A 24,799-nucleotide genomic window follows, 5' to 3' on the forward strand; every position below is an offset into this window, starting at 1 on the left:
GAGGAGGGTGAAGACGTGTCACAGTGTGCTCCACAAACTTTGTAAATATTACTTAAATACGAGGGTTGGTGAGGATAAAAACTGTTCAGTGACTTAGTACTACCCACAACACATTAGTACAAGTAAGCCAACTCCTCCACTGAAGTGAATATAAGTAATATCAGTGATATTTATGTGTGGTATGGTGAAGATATGTTGTGAGTGAGGGGACAGTGGCAGGCCTAGGAGTGACGTCACTATTGCCTTCACAGTGAGCATCTAATATTATATGTGTTTTGTGCTATGTACTAGCATCTGGGTCTTTATAACAACGTGACTGGTACAATGCACTCTCTCTCTCTCTCTCTCTCTCTCTCTCTCTCTCTCTCTCTCTCTCTCTCTCTCTCTCTCTCTCTCTCTCTCTCTCTCTCTCTCTCTCTCGTCTCTCTCTCTTACTTTCATTTTTTCCTGCTCCCCAGACTCTCCCAAGAACGTCGCTACTCCACCACTTCCAAATCTTCTTCGCTGAAAGAAAGCTGTCTTGCCCAGAAGAAAAAAATATATATATATATTAGTACTGAAAAAAATACTACAATAGCCTTAAGAAGACTTAATATTTTTTTTCCTGAAGGCCTTTTATTTTTTTCACCGGTTCTATGAATCTTCAGTGTATTACCCCTCATATCTATCTATCTATCTTTCTATCTATCTATCTATCTATCTATCTATCTATCTATCTATCTATCTATATATATATATATATATATATATATATATATATATATATATATATATATATATATATATATATATCGTGCAGAATAGGTAAAATTGGTCAATTAGCAAGAAATCCTTTAAAATTAAGTCCTTTCTAAAATTTTCTTATACGTACGTTTAAAGACATAATTTTTGTCAATTATTTTAATGTTAAAATTAATAATTTTGAACCAAAAATACCTTAAAAAACTTACCTAACCTTATTATAACCAGCGCAATTTAATTTAGCCTAACCCAACTAAATATATTTTAGATAAGTTTATAATAATTTAATAATAAATGAACACAATGAAACATATTTTTTTCCTTAGGTTCAGAATGATTTTTGCGAAATTGTTGCATACACAAATTTTCACTTGCCTTATTCGGCAAGAAGAGCCTTGCTATTTAAGCCAAAATCGCAACTTTTACCTATTCGGCACGACGCATACATTGGTTGGTAGACAGCAACCACCCAGGGAAGTACTACTGTCCTGCCAAGTGAGTGTAAAATGGAAACCTGTAATTGTTTTACATGATGGTAGGATTGCTGGTGTCTTTTCTATCTCATAAATATGCAAGATTTCACTTAAGTCTTGCTACTTCTACTTAGGCCGATTTCCCTTAACCTTTCTTCGTAGGATATTCCCCTTAGCTCTGGAACAAACCTTGTCGCAAACCTTTTCACTTTCTCTAATTTCTTAGCTTGCTTGATCCGGTACGGGTTTCAAACTGGTGCTGCATACTCCAGTATGGGCCTGACGTACACGGTGTACAGTCTTGAAAGATTCCTTACTTAGGTATCGGAATGCTAATCTCAGGTTTGCCAGGCGCCCATATGCTGCAGCAGTTATCTGGTTGATGTGTGCTTCCAGCGACGTGCTCGGTGTTATACTCACGCCAAGATCTTTCTCCCTGAGCGAGGTTTGCAGTCATTGGCCACCTAGCCTATACTCTGTCTGCGGTCTTCTTTGCCCTTCCCCGATCTTCATGACTTTGCATTTGGCAGGGTTGAATTCGAGAAGCCAGTTGCTGGACCACGTGTCCAGCCTGTCCAGGTCTCTTTGAAGTCCTGCCTGATCCTCATCTGATTTAATTCTCCTCATTAACTTCATATCATCTGCGAACAGGGACACCTCTGAGTCTATCCCTTCCACCATGTCATTCACATATACCAAAAATACCACTGGTCCTAGGACCGACCCCTGCGGGACCCCGCTCATCACAGGTGCCTACTGTGATACCTCATCACCTACCATGACTCGTTGTTGCCTCCCTGTCCGGTATTCTCTGATCTACTGAAGTGCCCTTCCGTTATATGCGCCTGATCCTCTAGTTTCTGCACTAATCTCTTGTGAGGAACCGTGTCGAAGGCCTTCTTGCAGTCCAAGAAGATGCAATCAACCTACCCCTCTCTCTTGTCTTTTACTTCTATTACTTTATCATAAAACTCCAGAAGGTTTGTGACACAGGATTTGCCTTCCATGAAACCGTGCTGGTTGTCGTTTATACTTTTGTTCCATTCCAGGTGCTCTACCACTCTCCTCCTGATAATTTTCTCCATGACTTTGCATACTATACACGTCAGTGACACAGGTCTGTAGTTTAGCGCCTCTTTTCTGTCTCCTTTTTTAAAAATGGGAACTACATTTGCCGTCTTCCATACTTCAGGTACTTGCCCAGTTTCAAGGAATGTGTTGAAGATTGTGGTTAATTGGACACACAGCATTTCTGCTCCCTCTCTAAGGACTCACGGGGAGATGTTGTCCGGTCCCATTACCTTTGAGGTATCAAGGTCACTTAGCAGCTTCTTCACCTCCTCCTCAGTTGTGTGTATGTCATCCAGCACTTGTCGGTGTATTCCCTGTTGGTGTCTTCCTCTGTCCTGTCTTCCCAGAGTCCTTCCTGTCTTCATTGTGAATACTTCCTTAGATCTCTTGTTGAGCTCCTCACGTACCTGTTGATCGTTTCATGTGAGTTCCCCACCTTCTTTCCTCAACCTGATCACCTGGTCCTTGACTGTTGTCTTCCTCCTAATGTGGCTATACAGCAGTTTCGGGTCAGAGTTGACTTTCGATGCTATGTCGTTCTCGTACTGTCGCTGGACCTCCCTCCTTATCTGTGCATACTAGTTTCTGGCTCTTCGACTGATCTCCTTATTTTCCTGGGTCCTTTGTAGCAGTTATTCTGCTAGTGGGTTGGATTTGTGTAGGACCTACCTAGTATGGGTCAATAGGCCTATTGCAGTGTTCCTACTTTCTTATGTTCTTATGTTCTATGCCTTCTGTACCTCTTCCATTCTCTAATGAACTTAGTTTTTGCCTCCCTACACCTTCGGGTAAACCAAAGACTCACTCTGGTCTTCCCATTAATTCTGTTGCCCATGTGAACAAACCTTTCCTCTGCCTCCTTGCATTTTGTTGTTACATATTCCATCATTCCGTTTACTGACTTTCCTACCAGTTCTCTGTCCCGCTGAACCTCCCGAAGGAAGTTCCTCATACCTGTGTAGTCCCCCCTTTCATAGTTTGGCTTTTCCCAAGCGACTCCTGTTACCCTCTCCACTTGCAGCTTTACTATGTAATCAAAACTCAGAACCACGTGATCTCTAGCTCCAAGGGGCCTCTCATATGTGATGTCCTCAATGTCTGAACTCCTCAGGGTGAACACACAGTCCAGTCTTGCTGGTTCATCCTCCCCTCTCTTTCTGGTAGTGTCCCTGACGCGTTGATGCATGAGGTTTTCCAGTACCACATCCATCATCTTGCAAGGCTTTCCATGTGTCAGGACCCCCGTGAGGCTCCAGGTTTTCCCAGTCGATCTCCCTATGGTTGAAATCACCCATAACCAGTAACTTTGCTCTGCACGATTGAGCTCTTCGTGCCACCTCAGCCAGTGTGTCCACCATCGCTCTGTTTTTCTCTTCATATTCCTCTCTTGGCCTCCTGCAGTACTGTGGTGGGTTATACATCACTGCAATGACTACCTTATGTTCCCCTGACTGAATTGTAGCTACTATGTAGGCCCTTTCTGTGTGTGTGTGTGTGTGTGTGTGTGTGTGTGTGTGTGTGTACTCACATTTTACTCACCTAGTTGAGGTTGCAGGGGTCGAGTCCAAGCTCCTGGCCCCGCCTCTTCACTGATCGCTACTAGGTCACTCTCCCTAAACCGTGAGCTTTATCATACCTCTGCTTAAAGCTATGTATGGATCCTGCCTCCACTACATCGCTTCCCAAACTATTCCACTTCCTGACTACTCTGTGGCTGAAGAAATACTTCCTAACATCCCTGTGATTCATCTGTGTCTTCAACTTTCAACTGTGTCCCCTTGTTGCTGTGTCCCATCTCTGGAACATCCTGTCTTTGTCTACCTTGTCAATTCCTCTCAGTATTTTGTATGTCGTTATCATGTCCCCCCTATCTCTCCTGTCCTCCAGTGTCGTCAGGTTGATTTCCCTTAACCTCTCCTCGTAGGACATACCTTTTAACTCTGGGACTAGTCTTGTTGCAAACCTTTGCACTTTCTCTAGTTTCTTTACGTGCTTGGCTAGGTGTGGGTTCCAAACTGGTGCCGCATACTCCAATATGGACCTAACGTACACAGTGTACATGGTCCTGAACGATTCCTTATTAAGATGTCGGAATGCTGTTCTGATGTTAGCTAGGCGCCCATATGCTGCAGCAGTTATTTGGTTGCTGTGCGCTTCAGGAGATGTGCCTGGTGTTATACTCACCCCAAGATCTTTTTCCTTGAGTGAGGTTTGTAGTCTCTGGCCCCTTAGACTGTACTCCGTCTGCGGTCTTCTTTGCCCATCCCCAATCTTCATGACTTTGCACTTGGTGGGGTTGAACTCCAGTAGCCAATTGCTGGACCAGGTCTGCAGCCTGTCCAGATCCCTTTGTAGTTCTGCCTGGTCTTCGATCGAATGAATTCTTCTCATCAACTTCACGTCATCTGCAAACAGGGACACCTCAGAGTCTATTCCTTCCGTCATGTCGTTCACAAATACAAATGTGTGTGTGTGTGTGCGTGTGTGTGTGTGTGTGTGTGTGTGTGTGTGTGTGTGTGTGTGTGTATTTGTGTGTGTGTGTGTGTGTGTGTGTGTGTGTGTGTGTGTGTGTGTGTGTGTGTGTGTGTGTGTGTGTGTGTGTGTGTGTGTGTGTGTGTGTGTGTGTGTGTGTGTGTGTGTGTGTGTGTGTGTGTGTGTGTGTGTGTCTGTGTGTACTCACCTAATTCACCTAATTGTGGTTGCAGGGGTCGAGACTCAGCTCCTGGCCTCGCCTCTTCACCGACCACTACTAGGTCCTCTCTCCCCCTGCTCCATGAGTTTTATCATACCTCGTCTTAAAACTATGTATAGTTCCTGCCTCCACTACATCGCTTGCCAGATTATTCCACTTCCTAACTACTCTATAACTGCAGAAATACTTCCTAACATCCCTTTGACTCATCTGAGTCTTCAGCTTCCAATTGTGACCCCTTGTTTCTGTGTCCCATCTCTGGAACATCCTGTCTCTGTCCACCTTGTCTATTCCACGCAGTATGTTGTATGTCGTTTTCATGTCTCCACTGACCCTCCTGTCCTCCAGTGTTGTCAGACCGATTTCCCTTAACCTTTCTTCATAGGACATTCCCCTTAGTTCTGGAACTTGCCTTATTGTAATCCTTAGTGTAAGTGTGTATGTATGTGTGTGCGGGCGCAAGTGTGCGGGCGCAAGTGTGCGGGCGCGCGTGTGCATGCGCGTGCGCGGGTTTCTGCATAAATTAGGCGCTGGTATGTACTTGTTCAATGTTAACTTGGTAACAATATCCGGCTGGAGGTGTTTTCAAGCAAGGTGCTTAACCTGTCACTGGTGCTTCCAGTATCTTGTGAACGTATCTTACACTTTGTATATTATCTTAACATCTTCCCAATTTATTGGGTGGTTACAAGATTTCACACTCTGGAAATTGGCAGAGCTCTCCTGTGCATATCCATATAATGGTTTATGTTTAATTATTCTAGCTGTGAGACCACGACCGATTTCACCCACCTAAATTAATTCACAATTGTTGCATGGTATTTGGTAAACTCCTGTAGTGTCAGCACTGACAGGTCGCTTGTGAATTTTTGTTCGGAAGCAATTACCTATTTTATTAGCATAGGAGAAGATCAGTTCCGTAATCTCTTTGCATATTTTCCTCAGTCCCTTAGTGGAGATAAATCATTTATTTATAGGTGTGTCTATCACTTATTCTAATCAAACTCTGAAGTAGTTTTTGTTCACCTCAGAGACACACTCTCGCCCACATCGCTGACTAAAGCCGCCCACCCCTGCAGCAGACGCCCTAGGGCGGTTAATGAACCATTCGCTGGTGGCCATGCTGCCTAAAGTTGCAATTCTGATGCTGCTTATTGCTTATGCATTCGCTGCCTGACCACGGTGGAATGCGGTTGTGCTCTGCACCCCTCTGCTGTCTTCAGGCGAGCTACCACAGTACATCAACAACCATTGAGTAGTGAGGACGTGCGCTGCTCATTTTGGGATATCAAAATGGCTGAACATACAGTACGGAGAGTAAATACTATCTGCATAGAGCTGGTTCGTGGTACGTTAAGTGGAGATACGATGAACGTACTTCTCCCTAACATCATCAGGGATACATATGGTATCCCCAACGAGGAATTATATGGCGTCGCTCTTAATGGTTTGACAAGAATCTTCGTGAAATTTCTAAGAGCCGGCTTCTACACAAGAATTGTCGAGCAGTACCAGGAACAACGAATAAGTGTGAATTCAGCGATGGATGTTGTGTTACATGATGTTTCTAAGTACTTCACATGGGTGAAGGTACGGAATGTACCCTTCGAGGCCACGGCGTATGGCCTACAGGAGTTTTTTCGCAGTTATGGGACAGTGCATTCTGCAACCATGGGGGTATGGAGGGATGGTCCATATGAAGGAATGCCGGAAGGTTCTTACACCCTTAAAATGTCTTTAACAAGGCCTATACCATCCTATGTAACGATGACCGGTTGTAGAACACAGGTTTATGTATACTATGCGGGTCAGAGAAAAACATGTCGTCCAGTGTCCTAGGAGGCGGGCTCCTCGAATTCTGGAAACGCCGATTGTGATTCAACAGTCGTGTGATTTGGTGCCTGGCTCTGTTGCCTCAGGAGGCCGGAGGCCTGATCTCTGGAGCGAGGAGGTCGACCGGGATGTGGTGGAGGCGGAGACGTGTGTCACTCTCCCAGGGGAGTCGGGGGAGTCGAAGGTGATATCTGAGGAGTCTTTTGTCCAGGAAGCTTCGACTCAGGAGGGTTTACTGGCAGATGTGATCAAGGATTTTTTGGATGGGGAGGAGCCCGGTGCAGAAGGTGTCCTCAGTTTATGTGAAGTTGGAGCGCTGGAGGGACAACAAATTGTGGAGAAAGACTTGAGTAAAAAAAGGCTGGAGCATGTGGTGGCCGTGGAGGTACACCAGGAGGATTCGTCTGAGGGTGAGATGTGTGTAAGTGGAAGTTCTAGGAAAAGAACTGCGGCATCAGAGATAGACGAGGTTATTACCCCGGGGCAGAGGCCGGGGAAGAAGTCATGGGCAGCGGTTGTGGAGCCGATGCCACATAGTGGTAGAGGTGCGCCTGAGTTGCACAGTGGGAGAGGGAGGGGGGAGGTGACTGCACAGGATAACTCGAGTGGTAAGGGAATACGTAATGTGAAAAGTGCAGCGAGTAAATCCCAGCAGCATAGGGGAAAGCCGCCCCTTCTATAATTTTCAGAAGTGTCACGTTTAATGTTAATGGACTTAAGACTGAGGTTAAGAAAGTTTGGTTGGAGTGGTTTTTACGGCGGTTTGATGTAGACATTTGCTTTTTGCAAGAGCATAATCATAGGGCTGGTTGTGTGTTGAGGTTAAAAGGATATCGGATGTATGTTACCAGTGGTTTGCAATTGAAAGGTGGAGTAGCAGTGGCGATAAAGGAGACCAGCCCCTTGCGTGTCATCGGATGGGAAGAGGGGGGGGGTGGGAGGGTCGTGAGGGTGGATGGTGTATGGGGTGAGAGTCGAGCAAGTTTCGTAGGAGTTTACATGCCAGCAACTAGTAATATCAGGGTAAAAGTAGATTTTGTCAGGGAGGTACTGATGTATCACTTGAGAGGTTTGCCTGCTATAACAGTAATTGGAGGTGATTGGAATTGTGTGATTCGGAGTGGTGATGTCGAACCGAGAGGGGCGGGTTGTGTGTTGAGTGTTCTGAGGGATGTATTGCGAGATATTCGGGTTGTTGATGTGGTGGGGAGGGGGGGATACCTAGTGGAGCACACGTTCGTCCGTAGGGGATATGAAGCGCGATTGGACAGAATCTATATTAAGCAGGGAATAGACGTTGTGAGGGTGCAAACCCTTGACGTGGGGTTTTCTGATCACAGGGCGGTAATAGCAGATTTGATGTGGGATGGAGTGGTGCGTATTTATTCTGGGTACTGGAAATTAAATGTAAGGCTTCTTAAGGAGGAGGGGGAGGGGCCTTTTTTCAGTAATTGGTGGTTGCATTTTTGGGAGGCTAGGGACAGGGAGATAGATCTGTTAGATTGGTGGGAAATGCAGGCCAAACCTGGAATAGCGAATTTTTTTAAGGTAAGGGGACGAGAAGAGGCGAGGTGGCGTTTTGGGTTGCAAAATTATCTGGAGGGACAGTTGTAAGACTGTTATGTTGGGGGAAGTGGTAGGAGGGATGATATGGACAGTCTGCGGAGTAGAATAGCTGAATTACACAATGATAGGTTTGATGCAATTAGGGTTAGAGCGGGGTTAGAGGACGTATTGTGGGGTGATAAGCCGTCCGGGTTTGTTTTACGTAAATTTTGGGACCGACAGAGAGTAACCACCATTCTACAATTGGAGACAAGCCCTGGGGTGGGAGGGTATCCAGAGGGTCGGGTCCTATCCAACACGGAAAGTATGAGTCACTATGCTGATAGTTGGTTTAGGGAGAATTGGAGTTGGAGGGAGGGGGGCTCCTGGGAGGGTATTTATGAAGGGGGGTTCCATAGTGTTGTAAGTGAGAAGGATAGAGTGGAATTAGAGGTTGGTATAAGTGAGGTTGAGGTGGAAGAGGCAGTTTTCGGGATGAGTACGGGGAAAACACCGGGAATAGACGGTATACCAAATGATTTTTACAGAGCACATTAGGGGTGTATTAGGCAGTGTTTTGTTAGGGTATTGGATCATATGTTAACTAGTGGGAAGTTGGGCACATTGCAAAGTACGGGTGTTATAGTTTTGGTGCCAAAGCTGAGGGGGGGAAGAGAGTTGAGTGCTTACCGAGCAATATCTCTGATGTGCGCAGATTACAAGGTTTTTGCTAAAATTTTGGGTAACAGATTGAAGAAGGTCATGGGGTCGGTGATACATGGGGGACAGTTTGGTATCCCTGGGAGGAGTATGCGGGTAGGTCATGGACGTATTCGGGATTTTCTTGAGGGTAGTAGTAAGGGAGGTATTCTAGGTCTGGATTGGGAGAAAGCTTATGATTATGTGGATAGGGAATTTTTGATTGAGAGTATGGTGAGAATGGGTTTTGGAGGGAGGGTGGTTAGATGGGTGAGGACATTGTATGCAGATGCATCAATGAGAGTACAGGTAAATGGAAGGTTGGGTAGTCCTGTAAGCATGGGGAGGGGTTTAAGGCAGGGGTGTCCACTCTCCCAAATTCTCTTTGCTTGCATGCAGAATCCTTTCTATGTTCTGGTTGATGGTGGGATGGGAAGAATGGGGGAGAGTGGAGGCTTTTGTGGGAATATTGTTGGTTATGTAGATGATACAACTGTTTTACTTAATGAGATAGAAGACTTAAGAAAAGTGGGAAGGGTAATTGAGATTTTTGGGAATGCTACTGGGATGAGAGTTAATAAACAGAAATCACGGTTGCTGGAGGTAGGAGCTTGGGTAGGCGGGACATTGGGGGAGGAGTTTGGCTGGATAACTGTAGAAAGGCTAAAGATTTGTGGGATTTTGTATTTGGCAGATGTACAGGAGAGCAGAAGGGTTAATTCAGAAATGGTAATGGACAGAGCTTTGAGTAGGCTCCGGAGTTTAAGGGCCGGGGATGTAACCTTGCATCAAAGGGTTGTGGTGGTAAATACGCTGATTTATAGTAAGGTGTGGGGAGTGGCGGAAATTTATCCCTTACGAAGTCAGGAAATTATGGAATTACAAAGAAGAGTCTTAAGGTATGTGTGGGGTTTTGGGAGGGCGTGGTTGGGCAAAGATGTGGTAATGACTGAGGTAAGACAGGGAGGATTGGGATTGTTGGCATTAGGATCTAGAGTGAAGGCACTGTATGTGAAGCAGAGGTATATTCGGGCAGGGGGGGAAAGGGGTCTTCGGGTGGGGGAGGTGATGGGGGATATCCGCAAATGGTGGGGTGGCAAGGACTTAGTCGAGTGTGAGGATATGTTGAGGTTTATGTTAAAGGTACGAAATGTTAAAAAACTCAAGGTAAAACGGTTAGTGGGTGTGGGTCGTCGTAAGGAATCAATGCAAGGGATGGCAGTGTATCCCACATATGATTGGCGAGTGATATGGGTGGAATTTAGTAAATTAAGAATACAGGTTAGAGCGAGGGAATTAGTATATAGATTTCTTATGGGGACGTTAGCATCGAAAGAGGTGCTAAAACAAAAGGGTTTTTTGAGAGAGGCGTCATGCGGTTTTTGTGGGGAAGTTGAAACGGCTTTTCATGTGGTATATTTTTGTTCTGAATTGGAGGTGGTAAGATTGTGGTTGAAGAGGGTTTTCTTGTTATTGGGGGGGGGACAGATATCACCCCTTAGGGCTTTAATGTTAGATATAGGAGGGGTGCCCAAAGAGGTGGGAAGGGCCATTAGATACGTAATAGTTGATTACTTGTATATTTCTTGGGGGATGAGAGAGGTGGAGGGAAATATTAGGATAAAGGCGTTAACCGCGTGTTTTTATAGGACAGCGTGTAGGAATAAACTATTATATGGGGGAAGGTGGGTAACTAGTTTACCGGAGGGATATCGTGAACTAACTGTTGAACGTCTACTCCGTTTGGCGACGGGGTGAGGGGCAAGGGGTTGGTCTCTTCAGTGGTGTGTCCTCTTGGAGTGATTGGAAGCCTGATGAGGAAGGTAGATTGGTTGGCAAGGTAGTTGATGTGGGTAAAGTTTATTTGCAGGGAGCCGTCGGGGGCACCGGGGTATTAGACCTTATGATTTTGTAAAATCACAGAGTCAACAGTTGTATGTGACCTTCTGTTTTCCTTTTTTGTTATCAGAACCATTTTGCATAGGGGGTTTATATTTATATATATATGTGAGGATATGTTTTATACTTTTGAATATGTTGATCGAGTTATCCTTGTCATACGTATCTTTTATATCATATTGAAGGTGTACATTATGAACTATGTACGAAAATATATAAGTATTTTTCTGGGGTTTATATATACCCTTCATTTTGTATGAAAGGTCATATTAATAAATTGAGTTTAATCGGTAACATTAACTTTGTGTGTGTGTGTGTGTGTGTGTGTGTGTGTGTGTGTGTGTGTGTGTGTGTGTGTGTGTGTGTGTGTGTGTGTGTGTGTGTGTGTGTGTGTGTGTGTGTGTGTGTGTGTGTGTGTGTGTGTGTGTGTGTGTGTGTGTGTGTGTGTGTGTGTGTGTGTGTAGGTGTGTTTGTGAGAACCAATGTCTTAGGTATAGTTCTCTTATTGAATGTAATATATTTTTATTTTATTTGGTGACTAGTGTAAAGCACCCTTCTGGCAAGACAGTGATGGAGTGAATGATGGTGAAAGTTTTTCTTTTTCGGGCCACCCTGCCTTGGTGGGAATCGGCCAGTGTGATAATAAAAAAAAAATATATATATGATTGTAGGACTTATTCATACATGTTTTATAATATCTCCGACTGATTGTTTGGAAGTCGGTATGTTTCTTCTCTTTTTTTCATAAACTGGGTGGGTTATTTTCAGTAGAATTTTGTTATATTTAAGTGTTAAAATGTATTTTGTGTGTACCAGACATTGTCTGCCACTTCTGTTATGGATGTTACATATTTAGTTTAGGTCCAGTTTATTTAGTGATAAGTCTTTTTGCGTATTTCTTTCTAGTATAATCTAGTCTGTTCGGGAAGAAAGCATGGTTACATACATGTAGGTGTATATGTGCATGTGTATGTACATACATATAGACATGATTATAGGATTTATTCCTACATGTTTTATAATGACTCCGACGTTCTGTTTTGTAGTCGGTATGTTTTACTACGGCAGAATTTCGCTATATCAATATGTTAAAATGTTTTTTGTTTGTTTTTGAGTGTGTACTGACATTGTCTGACACGGTTTTTTGATTTGCTATAAATAACAAAGCGGAAAATAAATGCATATTGTAGGCTTGGTGCGTCTTTGTTAATAATAATAACAATGCATATTGTAATATAGTTTTGTGTAATCTTGATTAACATAGTAACATGGGATATAATGCATAGAGGATGAGGGACAGTTTGTGTCAGCTCTAAGTTAAATGTCTGTGTGCTTTTGACAATGAAATTGATAATTCTGTGTAAGAACTGATACTGTGTTCTTTTATCTATTTAATGTATTGTATTGTTTTAAATAAAATATAAAAAAAAACCCTTATGGAGACAAAACCTCGTCTACAGTCCTGGTTTTGGGGACAAGACGTCGTCTACAGTCCTTGTTGTAGGGACAATACGTCGTCTACAGTCCTTGTTGTGGGGACAAGACGTCGTCTACAGTCCTTGTTGTGGGGACAATACGTCGTCTACAGTCCTTGTTGTAGGGACAATACGTCGTCTACAGTCCTTGTTGTAGGGACAAGACGTCGTCTACAGTCCTTGTTGTAGGGACAATACGTCGTCTACAGTCCTTGTTGTGGGGACAATACGTCGTCTACAGCCCTTGTTGTGGGGACAATACGTCGTCTACAGTCCTTGTTGTAGGGACAAGACGTCGTCTACAGTCCTTGTTGTAGGGACAATACGTCGTCTACAGTCCTTGTTGTGGGGACAATACGTCGTCTACAGCCCTTGTTGTGGGGACAATACGTCGTCTACAGTCCTTGTTGTAGGGACAATACGTCGTCTACAGTCCTTGTTGTGGGGACAATACGTCGTCTACAGCCCTTGTTGTGGGGACAAGATCTCGTCTACAGTCCTTTTTGTGGGGACAAGACCTCGTCTACAGCCCTTGTGGGGAAACAAGGAAACTTCATCTCCAGTCTTTGAGAGACAATACAGTGAAATTTCTAAATAATAACAACTGACAATAAACATAGTTATCGTTATAATAGTCTCTATCTAAAAAAAATTGTCAGAATCCTTCAAGTATATATGCACAAACTGGGACTCTAAGCTTCTCACAGATGTAGTCTTCATGGATTTCCATAAAGATTTCAGTTCAGTATTGCATAAAAAAATGCAAATATTTATTCTAAACAAAAGCGATGGGTTCGTGTGGTTGTCACATTAGTTGCATCTGTGTCCTTTTACCTAACATTTTCTCGGTAATTTTACTATTATTACTATGTTTTTGTTAAGTGAAAGTGAAGAAAAAATAATTAGTTTGCTGGGGGAAAGTTCAAGTGAATATCTCACCTTGTGGTGTTAAATATTTTGAAAAATGACAGAAATAAAGTGGAAGTTCTCTCTGAGCTCCAGTGTTTGTGACCGTGGTTAGGTAATTTGTCAGTTTCTTTAATATTTGTGTCTGTTTTAATTATATTTGGTAAAAGAGGCCAGAGTGTTGATATATTTTTTTAAGATATGAGGGGAAAGTAATGAGTGTCTTGTCTGCGAGATTTTGGGGTAGAAATTACTGGCCGAAATTTAATATTTTCAAGGTGACAAGAAGTCACCCACCTGGACTTGGAAGTCACCCACCATTGTGTCACCCGCTGCGCTGGATGTCACCCGCTGCCGACCCCAATATAAACAATATCAGTAGCTGTTATCCAGTTGTTGATTCACCTGCAGTTATCCAGCTGAATCACCCATTGTCACCTCTTATAGTAGGCAGGGGCGTCTAAAATGGGGGGGAGAGAGGGGGACTGGCCTCCCCGGGTGACACCATTTAGGGGGTGACACCATAGAGCCTCTAAAGAAGGTGACACTAATGACCAAAACAATGCTGCAACAACATAAGAGAAAAATACTTCGTTTCTATAGCCTATTATAGAATTACAGAGTACAAATAGACCTACACAGGGAAAATCATTGATTTTGATGTGATAGATGATTTTGCAGGATTGCAGGCAAGGAAATTTAAGATAAGATTCACTGAAGTGTTACCTGTACTCAAGGTAAAATCGGAACTAGTGTTTTTCTTTATTTTTCAAGATTTTTTTTTCATTGTTGGTATTTGAGTTTAGGTTTCCTCAATATTACTACGATTATTTATTTTAACAATAATAAAATTCGTTTTTTTTATTATTTTTTTTATTAACACACTGGCCGATTCCCACCAAGGCAGGGAGGCCCGAAAAAGAAAAACTTTCACCATCATTCACTCCATCACTGTCTTGCCAGAAGGGTGCTTTACACTACAGTTTTTAAACTGCAACATTAACACCCCTCCTTCAGAGTGCAGGCACTGTACTTCCCATCTCCAGGACTCAAGTCCGGCCTGCCGGTTTCCCTGAACCCCTTCATAAATGTTACTTTGCTCACACTCCAACAGCACGTCAAGTATTAAAAACTATTTGTCTCCATTCACTCCTATCAAACACGCTCACGCATGCCTGCTGGAAGTCCAAGCCCCTCGCACACAAAACCTCCTTTACCCCCTCCCTCCAACCTTTCCTAGGCCGACCCCTACCCCGCCTTTCTTCCACTACAGACTGATACACTCTTGAAGTCATTCTGTTTCGCTCCATTCTCTCTACATGTCTGAACCACCTCAATAACCCTTCCTCAGCCCTCTGGACAACAGTTTTGGTAATCCCGCACCTCCTCCTAACTTCCAAACTACGAATTCTCTGCATTATATTCACACCACACATTGCCCTCAGACATGACATCTCCACTGCCTCCAGCCTTCTCCTCGCTGCAACATTCATCACCCATGCTTCACACCCATATAAGAGCGTTGGTAAAACTATACTCTCATACATTCCCATCTTTGCCTCCAAGGACAAAGTTCTTTGTCTCCACAGACTCCTAAGTGCACTGCTCACCCTTTTCCCCTCATCAATTCTATGATTCACCTCATCTTTCATAGACCCATCCGCTGACACGTCCACTCCCAAATATCTGAATACAGCGGATGGGTCTATGAAAGATGAGGTGAATCATAGAATTGATGAGGGGAAAAGGGTGAGCGGTGCACTTAGGAGTCTGTGGAGACAAAGAACTTTGTCCTTGGAGGCAAAGAGGGAAATGTATGAGAGTATAGTTTTACCAACGCTCTTATATGGGTGTGAAGCATGGGTGATGAATGGTGCAGCGAGAAGGCCTCCAGCCTTCTCCTCGCTTCTTCTCCTTCATCATATGGCCTTTAAAAGTTCTCATTGCTAAACTTTAGTCACTGGTCATGCAGTAGTGATGTAACTGGAGTTTACTTCCCTATCGCCCCGCCCTTGGATTTCATGGAGGTGACACCAAAGATGCTTCCCCGGGTGACACCAAAGATTCCGCACCGGGTGACACCAACTCTAGCGACGCCTCTGATAGTGGGTGCCGTCTGACTATCGCTCAGTTGCTGCCCCGTCAAGGGATGCCTTTGTGAAGGACACCTCTCGTTAAATACCTGGCCAATTAAAGTGTTACAACATGCTGTAAAGTGTTTTAGTGACACCTAAGTGTTCTTCTAAGGACAAACTGTGAGATACCTTCCTTACTTTAGGTCTGAATTTCTTTGGTACTACAAGACTATTTGATTTTGATACTCTTCACCTCCACCTCCTCTGGCTGTCTGATTCAAGGAAGGAGGAATATATTGCTGTTAACTACCTGCTGTGACTCACTTGTTGACTGCCTAATTAATAATCTGCCCCACCCAGTTACTGTTTGTCAGCCATCTACCCACTGTCTGCTGCCTGTCATCTACCATTCACCTGCCATATTGGTTGAACAACTGCTTCACTTCCTAGCATCTGCTGCCTGTGATCTTGCCTTTTTCGCCTCTGCTAAATATAATTAGCAATGATACTGCTGTCTGCTGCCTGTGCTAGCTGTGTTAGCTGAACTGCTGTTTCCTAGCTATTGGTGAATATGACTACCACTGTGCTATGGTGGAGTACCATGGATGTTGGCTAGTGTGCTAAGGGCAGATTACTTGCCATCCAAGAGTTGCCCTTTTCGGAGATGCGGAAGGATGTCACCCGTCAGGGTGGACTCAAGCTGTTGGTCCTAGTCGTCCTGCCGGAGGCCTGCCTCCCAGGATATATTTAGACCCACCGTAGTGGTAGCAACGGATCAGTCTTCTTCAAGATGCCACCTGTCTGCTGCTACTGGCTTAGTATGGGACCTGTCTGCTGTTTTGCTGGCCTGCTTGTACCGCTGGTATGGGACTGTCCTGCCAGCCAGGAGGAAGAGAGGAGTATGAGATGTTCCCAGCCTACCTTCGACCTATCAGAGATGTGAGTATATTACCTGTGTGGAATGAGACGACCTTGGAAATGATCCTGTAACCCAGGCCACCTTTTTTACGAGGCCATTGGATATTTGCAGTGGTGCAGCACAGTGAAGCGTTTAAAGGAGAGATGAATGACAAGATGGTTTTTGCACAAGGGAGCCATCGTTTGTGCTGTCCAACTGTGAATGTCTGCTGATTAAACTACCCTCTTTGATAGTTGAAAAGGTTGTGGAAACTTAAGTGTTAGTGTATTAAGGTATTGAAAACTCTCTTTTGTATTTTGATAAAAAAAAAGAAATCTTTTGAGTACTGAATAAATATTTGTTAAGTTTAAAATTGCCTGTGATGGTCATTTTGTTTGTTGTTTGTGAAACTGATTTTTTTTTTTTTTTGTGTGTGTAATAAATTTTTTTGATAAAGTTAAGAGTTAGGAGGAAGGACAGTCTTAGATTATCCTAGTTATCAGCTATTTTAAAAGAGAAAAAGATAGGGGGCAGATATGTAAACCCATGATACCTTCATAAACTAGTTTTGTCAGGAATATATCAGCTCTAAGAGCGACGACCACATAGTGAGTCTCCCACTAGAGCTGACCTTTCTAGCCAAAGTAATGAGAGTTGTTAAGGTTTATATAAGCTCAAGGAAAGTAGCTAAGAGAAGACTTGGGGACCAGACTCTGTCAGAGACGAACCTGAGGTCCTGTGTGAAGTGTTGTGACCCGAAGCTAGGAGCTTGCCTGATTTAAAGTGATCAACAAGGGCTCTAAACTGCGAGGGAAGGTTCATTTGGGTTCACTGTATTGTATTCCCCTATCTTAATTATCTTGTATATTCCCAGAAATCATAGTATAAAATCCCTTTCATATTAAGTGAGTATGACATTGATACAAGTAATTAAGTACTGATAAATTGTAATATTGTGAATAACAGTATTTACTTCCCCCATCCTTAATTTGTTGTTCTTAATAAGACCGACTGTTACTGACGAGGTTAAGTGAAGTTAAGAAAAGTTACCATTAGTGGTGAGGTGGTGCACAAAGTTGACACCCACACCCGCGCCCACACTGTCCCTGCTACCACTCTCACCCAAACACCCACACGCTCATCCACACGCCCACACGCTCATCCACACGCCCACACGCTCACCCACACACATGAGAAGGCCAAACATTTCACCTCCACTTCTCATTTGTTGGTCTGGTTTATCCTACAGCTGCATGACAGCGACTTCCCCCCTTCCCACCTTCCCCCTCCCTCCCACCTTGCCACGACAGCAGTCTCTCCCCGCCACTCTTCACCCGTCGCTATGGCATCTGCGTCACCTTCATTTCCCGACCCTCGCAATAGAACCGACTTTCCCTCCACTCTCCCCACCCTTGTAATAGAATCGGCTTTCCCTCCACTCCCCACCCTCGCAATAGAACCGGCCTTCCCTCCACTTCCCCAACCCTCGCAACAGAACCGGCCTTCCCTCCACTCCCCCACCCTCGCAATAGAACCGGCCTTCCCTCCACTCCCCCACCCTCGCAATAGAACCGGCCTTCCCTCCACTCCCCCCACCCTCGCAATAGAATCGGCTTTCCCTTCATTCCCCCATCCTCGCAATAGAACCAGCCTTCCCTCCACTCCCCCATCCTCGCAATAGAACCAGCCTTCCCTCCACTCCCCCACCCTCGCAACAGAACCGGTCTTCCCTCCACTTCTCTCACCCTCGCAATAGAACCAGCCTTCCCTCCACTCCCCACACCCTCGTAATAGAACCAGCCTTCCCTCCACTTCTCTCACCCTCGCAATAGAACCGGTCTTCCCTCCACTCCCCTCACACTCGCAATAGAACCAGCCCTCTACTCCCCCACCCTCGCAATAGAACCGGCCTTCCCTCCACTCCCCCACCCTCGCAATAGAACCCGCTTTCCCTTCACTTCTCCCACCCTCGCAAATAGAACCGGTCTTCCCTCCACTCCCCCACCCTCGCAATAGAACTGGCTTTCCCTCCACTTCTCCCGCCCTCGCAAATAGAACCGGTCTTCCCTCCACTCCCCCACCCTCGCAATAGAACCGGCTTTCCCTCCAATTCTCCCACCCTCGCAAATAGAACCGGCCTTCCCTCCACTTCTCCCACCCTCGCAATAGAACCGGCCTTCCCTCCACTTCTCCCACCCTCGCAAATAGAACCGGCCTTCCCTCCACTCCCCCACCCTCGCAATAGAACTGGCTTTCCCTCCACTTCTCCCGCCCTCGCAAATAGAACCGGTCTTCCCTCCACTCCCCCACCCTCGCAATAGAACCGGCTTTCCCTCCACTCCCCACCCTCGCAATAGGATCGGCCTTCCCTCCACTTCTCCCACCCTCGCAATAGAACTGGCCTTCCCTCCACTCCCCCACCCTCGCAATAGAACCGGCCTTCCCTCCATTTCCCCCATCCTAGCAATAGAACCGGCTTTCCATTCACTCCACCCTCGCAATGGAACCGGCCTTCCCTTCACCCCACCCTCGCAATAGAACCAGCCTTCCACTCCCCCCATCCTCGCAATAGAACCAGCCTTCCCTCCAGTCCCCCCCCCCTCACTACACTGAGTTTTGCAGGCTGCATTGCAATTTGCATATAAAGTCTATCAATTGCGCTGTCCGTTGTGGGCCCTCGAGCAAGAGGGGATTTGGGGTAGGGGGTTTTGGGGGTCATGGCGAGGGGAGGGGAGGGAATGGGAGGGGTGGTAATGGGAGTGGAGGGGTGTTTGTTTTAGGAGTCTACCTTCCGTTTGGGCGTCTGTTACCCTTTTTCCTGTTTCTACTTTTTATATATGTTTCTGTTTTAAAGTTTTCTTTGCTCTCTCTCTCTCTCTCTCTCTCTCTCTCTCTCTCTCTCTCTCTCTCTCTCTCTCTCTCTCTCTCTCTCTCCACACACACACACACTAGCAAATGATGTAGTGGAGGCAGGAACCATACATAACTTTAAGACGAGGTTTGACAAAGCTCAGGGAGCAGAGAGAGAGAGAGGACCTAGCAGCGATAAGTGAAGAGGCGGAGCCAGGAGCTGAGTCTCGACCCCTGCAACCACAAATAGGTTAGTACACACACACACACACACACACACACACATTCACAGCCTGTTCCTAAAAGAAATAACGCCATTAATCACGGAGCAACACTGCGTACATACATCCTGTTACGGTTGCTATCTTGACATAGCAGAAGGAAGTGTAGGACAACAAACAAAAACTGTGCTTGTACCGGGAGATGCTGGTTTAACGCAAGTCTGTCCGAAATACCAATTAGCGCGGTGCAACACTGCATAACAAACAATCAAGGAGAGTGTGGGTGTAGGTGAGCAGGCAGCGCCCGGTCTGTCCTGGAGACAGGCGCGGCGCGGGATGTACAGCCTTACTACCTCTCAGAAATTTCCCTTCCATCTACCTATTGTAAGCCTTGCAATACATACATACATATATATATATATATATATATATATATATATATATATATATATATATATATATATATATATATATATATATATATATATATATATATATGTATATATATATATATATATATATATATATATGTATATATATATATATATATGTATATATATATATATATATATATATATATATATATATGTATATATATATATATATATATATATATATATATATATATATATATATATATATATATATATATATATATATATACATATATATATATATATATATATATATATATGTATATATATATGTGTGTGTGTGTGTGTGTGTGTGTGTGTGTGTGTGTGTGTGTGTGTGTACGGACGAAAAGAAAGAATTTAATGTTAATGTTCTAAATGATTGAAAATAAATTGGATATCGTAGGATAGTTCCAGTGGGAAGGTGTAAGTGGGGTTAGATCAGGTGGTGCTTCTTGTAAAATCAACACTGAAGGAGTAGCAGTTATATTTAATGATCGAATATGGCAACAGAAGATGGGGTGTAAGTATTTAAATTCCTGAGTTATGTGGATCAGAATTTGGGTGGGATGTGCGGAAGTGGGTTATAGTAAGTATTTTTTCAGTTGGGAAGAGAGATGTGTAGAGGAGAGAGAGAGATTTTTGGAGGTGAAGAGCGAATGATTAGGGAGTTTTACACCTGTTGAGAAAATAATTGTTGTTGGGTCCTTAAACGCTAATATCTGAGAAAATGAAGTAGAGGGTGGAGTACGTGAAGTAGATGGCTGAGTACGTGAAGTAGATGGCTGAGTACGTGAAGTATATGGCTAAGTACGTGAAGTAGATGGCTGAGTACGTGAAGTAGATGGCTGAGTACGTGAAGTAGATGGCTGAGTACGTGAAGTAGATGGCTGAGTACGTGAAGTAGATGGCTGAGTACGTGAAGTAGATGGCTGAGTACGTGAAGTATATGGCTAAGTACGTGAAGTAGATGGCTGAGTACGTGAAGTAGATGGCTGAGTACGTGAAGTATATGGCTAAGTACGTGAAGTAGATGGCTGAGTACGTGAAGTAGATGGCTGAGTACGTGAAGTATATGGCTAAGTACGTGAAGTATATGGCTGAGTACGTGAAGTAGATGGCTGAGTACGTGAAGTAGATGGCTGAGTACGTGAAGTATATGGCTAAGTACGTGAAGTAGATGGCTGAGTACGTGAAGTAGATGGCTGAGTACGTGAAGTATATGGCTAAGTACGTGAAGTATATGGCTGAGTACGTGAAGTAGATGGCTGAGTACGTGAAGTAGATGGCTGAGTACGTGAAGTAGATGGCTGAGTACGTGAAGTAGATGGCGGAGTACGTGAAGTAGATGGCAGAGTACGTGTAGAGGACGGAGTACGTGAAGTAGATGGTGGTGTACGTAATGTACAGGGCGGAGTACGTGAAGTAGATGGCTGAGTACGTGAAGTAGATGGCGGAGTACGTGAAGTAGATGGCAGAGTACGTGAAGTAGAGCACGGAGTACGTGAAGTAGATGGTGGTGTACGTAATGTACAGGGCGGAGTACGTGAAGTAGATGGCTGAGTACGTGAAGTAGATGGCTGAGTACGTGAAGTAGATGGCGGAGTACGTGAAGTAGATGGCAGAGTACGTGAAGTAGATGGCGGAGTACGTGAAGTAGATGGCTGAGTACGTGAAGTAGATGACAGAGTACGTGAAGTAGATGGCAGAGTACGTGAAGTAGAGGACGGAGTACGTGAAGTAGATGACGGAGTACGTGAAGTAGATGGCGGAGTACGTGAAGTTAAGGACGGAGTACGTGAAGTAGATGGTGGTGTACGTAATGTACAGGGCGGAGTACGTGAAGTAGATGGCGGAGTACGTGAAATAAAGGGTGGTTTACGTGAAGTAGATGGCTGAGTACGTGAAGTAGATGGCTAAGTACGTGAAGTAGATGGCGGAGTACGTGAAGTAGATGGCGGAGTACGTGAAGTAGATGGCGGAGTACGTGAAGTAGATGGCGGAGTACGTGAAGTAGATAGCGGAGTACGTGAAGTAGATGGCGGAGTACGTGAAGTAGAGGACGGAGTACGTGAAGTAGAAGACGGAGTACGTGAAGTAGATGGCGGAGAACGTGAAGTAGATGGCGGAGTACGTGAAGTAGATGGCGGAGTACGTGAAGTAGAGGACGGAGTACGTGAAATAGATGGCGGAGTACGTGAAATAGATGGCGGAGTACGTGAAGTAGAGGACGGAGTACGTGAAGTAGATGGCGGAGAACGTGAAGTAGATGGCGGAGTACGTGAAGTAGAGGACGGAGTACGTGAAGTAGATGGCGGAGTACGTGAAGTAGATGGCGGAGTACGTGAAGTAGATGGCGGAGTACGTGAAGTAGATGGTGGTGTACGTAATGTACAGGGCGGAGTACGTGAAGTAGATGGCTGAGTACGTGAAGTAGATGGCGGAGTACGTGAAGTAGATGGCAGAGTACGTGAAGTAGAGCACGGAGTACGTGAAGTAGATGGTGGTGTACGTAATGTACAGGGCGGAGTACGTGAAGTAGATGGCTGAGTACGTGAAGTAGATGGCTGAGTACGTGAAGTAGATGGCGGAGTACGTGAAGTAGATGGCAGAGTACGTGAAGTAGAGGACGGAGTACGTGAAGTAGAGGGTGGTGTACGTAATGTACAGGGCGGAGTACGTGAAGTAGAGGGCGGAGTACGTGAAGTAGAGGGCGGAGTACGTGAAATAAAGGGTGGTTTACGTGAAGTAGATGGCTGAGTACGTGAAGTAGATGACAGAGTACGTGAAGTAGATGGCTGAGTACGTGAAGTAGATGGCTGAGTACGTGAAGTAGATGGCTGAGTACGTGAAGTAGATGGCTGAGTACGTGAAGTAGATGGCAGAGTACGTGAAGTAGAGGACGGAGTACGTGAAGTAGATGGCAGAGTACGTGAAGTAGATGGCAGAGTACGTGAAGTAGATGGCTGAGTACGTGAAGTAGATGGCAGAGTACGTGAAGTAGAGGACGGAGTACGTGAAGTAGATGACGGAGTACGTGAAGTAGATGGCGGAGTACGTGAAGTTAAGGACGGAGTACGTGAAGTAGATGGTGGTGTACGTAATGTACAGGGCGGAGTACGTGAAGTAGATGGCGGAGTGCGTGAAATAAAGGGTGGTTTACGTGAAGTAGATGGCTGAGTACGTGATGTAGATGGCTAAGTACGTGAAGTAGATGGCAGAGTACGTGAAGTAGAGGACGGAGTACGTGAAGTAGAGGGTGGTGTACGTAATGTACAGGGCGGAGTACGTGAAGTAGAGGACGGAGTACGTGAAGTAGATGGTGGTGTACGTAATGTACAGGGCGGAGTACGTGAAGTAGATGGCGGAGTACGTGAAATAAAGGGTGGTTTACGTGAAGTAGATGGCTGAGTACGTGAAGGAGATGGCGGAGTACGTGAAGTAGATGGCTGAGTACGTGAAGTAGATGGCGGAGTACGTGAAGTAGATGGTGGAATACGTGAAGTAGATGGCGGAGTACGTGAAGTAGATGGCGGAGAACATGAAGTAGATGGCGGAGTACGTGAAGTAGATGGCGGAGTAGGTGAAGTAGATGGCGGAGAACGTGAAGTAGATGGCGGAGTACGTGAAGTAGAGGACGGAGTACGTGAAGTAGAGGACGGAGTACGTGAAGTAGATTGCGGAGAACTTGAAGTAGATGGCGGAGTACGTGAAGTAGAGGACGGAGTACGTGAAGTAGATGGCGGAGTACGTGAAGTAGATGGCGGAGTACGTGAAGTAGATGGCGGAGTACGTGAAGTAGATGGCGGAGTACGTGAAGTAGATGGCGGAGTACGTGAAGTAGATGGCGGAGTACGTGAAGTAGATGGCGGAGTACGTGAAGTAGATGGCGGAGTACGTGAAGTAGAGGATGGAGTACGTGAAGTAGAAGACGGAGTACGTGAAGTAGATGGCGGAGAACGTGAAGTAGATGGCGGAGTACGTGAAGTAGATGGCGGAGTACGTGAAGTAGAGGACGGAGTACGTGAAGTAGATGGCGGAGTACGTGAAATAGATGGCGGAGTACGTGAAGTAGAGGACGGAGTACGTGAAGTAGATGGCGGAGAACGTGAAGTAGATGGCGGAGTACGTGAAGTAGAGGACGGAGTACGTGAAGTAGATGGCGGAGTACGTGAAGTAGATGGCGGAGTACGTGAAGTAGATGGCGGAGTACGTGAAGTAGATGGCGGAGTACGTGAAGTAGATGGCGGAGTACGTGAAGTAGAGGACGGAGTACGTGAAGTAGATGGCGGAGTACGTGAAGTAGATGGCGGAGTACGTGAAGTAGATGGCGGAGTACGTGAAGTAGATGGCGGAGTACGTGAAGTAGATGGCGGAGTACGTGAAGTAGAGGACGGAGTACGTGAAGTAGATGGCGGAGTACGTGAAGTAGATGGCGGAGTACGTGAAGTAGATGGCGGAGTACGTGAAGTAGATGGCGGAGTACGTGAAGTAGATGGCGGAGTACGTGAAGTAGAGGACGGAGTACGTGAAGTAGATGGCGGAGTACGTGAAGTAGATGGCGGAGTACGTGAAGCAAAGAGTGGTGTACGTGAAGTAGAGGGAGGAGTACGTAAGTTTAGAGTGCCACTGTTAAATAATGAGGGCGGGGGCTGTAATACGGCTACTTATGAAAACAGGTTTGGTAATAACCTAAAAGAGGAATACGCATTAAAAAAATATGGATAAATAAGTACATGAAATACGATATAGATTGCAATGACAGTAGTTCGTTAGACAATATATGAGGAGGCAGAAGGTTGATGGTTAGACTTTTGGATATGCAAGTTTTTAGAGTAGCGACAGTTCATTATTTAGTGGGAGCTACGGGGAAGGTGACAGGAAGGTAGAGTACGAAGAGAACATTATCAGTGGTTAATTAAGAGTGAAGTGAAAGATAGTAACTTCATGGATATAGCTAGAGTAAAAAAAAAAATACAGTGTATTAGGAGAACGGTGGGTCAGGGAG

This window comes from Cherax quadricarinatus, chromosome 10, assembly GCF_038502225.1.
Source record: "Cherax quadricarinatus isolate ZL_2023a chromosome 10, ASM3850222v1, whole genome shotgun sequence".
In the NCBI taxonomy this organism is placed as follows: Eukaryota; Metazoa; Arthropoda; class Malacostraca; order Decapoda; family Parastacidae; genus Cherax; species Cherax quadricarinatus.